Source organism: Dendrobium catenatum, unplaced genomic scaffold (genome assembly GCF_001605985.2).
Source record: "Dendrobium catenatum unplaced genomic scaffold, ASM160598v2 fragScaff_scaffold_743, whole genome shotgun sequence".
In the NCBI taxonomy this organism is placed as follows: domain Eukaryota; kingdom Viridiplantae; phylum Streptophyta; class Magnoliopsida; order Asparagales; family Orchidaceae; genus Dendrobium; species Dendrobium catenatum.
In genome coordinates this window covers 3,442,965-3,443,569 of record NW_021319205.1, presented here as the reverse complement: position 1 = coordinate 3,443,569, position 605 = coordinate 3,442,965, and positions in this window count along the sequence as shown.

Genomic DNA, 605 nt, shown 5'->3' with positions numbered 1-605 from the left:
AGAGAGAAAAATTGGACGGTTTTCTCCGTCAAGTGTCAGCGTAGAATAATCTCTCACCTGCATGACCCCGAAATCTGCATGGCCTCTATCCATCATGAAGCATCATCTTTCATGTTGTGATGCTGCATTGTGTGTAATTCACATGCTTGAGAGATTATTCTGTGCAGACGCCGAACGTTGTTCACCGTTCGGAGACCAACTAGAACAGGTCATGTCAGCAGTACTGAGCCGCGGTACCGAGCAGGGGGTGATGTGGTGCATTCTGATTGATCTCCGGACGGTGTTCGGCGCCACATAGAATAATTCACACACTTTTTCCCCAACCAGTATTTGTTTTACAGGTGCATTTAATTTTCTTTTTTCTTTTCTCCAGTGAGCCCGAGATAAAATTTCCTGTAGTTCCTGAATTTCAAGGGGTTATTTCAAACAGCGCCATGAAAATCCTGAAGCAGATCGAGGACAAGAAAGCTGTTTTGGAAGCCAAAAACAAAGAGATTGAAAAGAAAGCTCAGGCTCACTCTAAAACACTGGCGAAGTTCCATAAAAAGAAAGAGATATTATGTTCCCTTCTACCTCATTTGTAATCTGTCTACATGGAACCATTG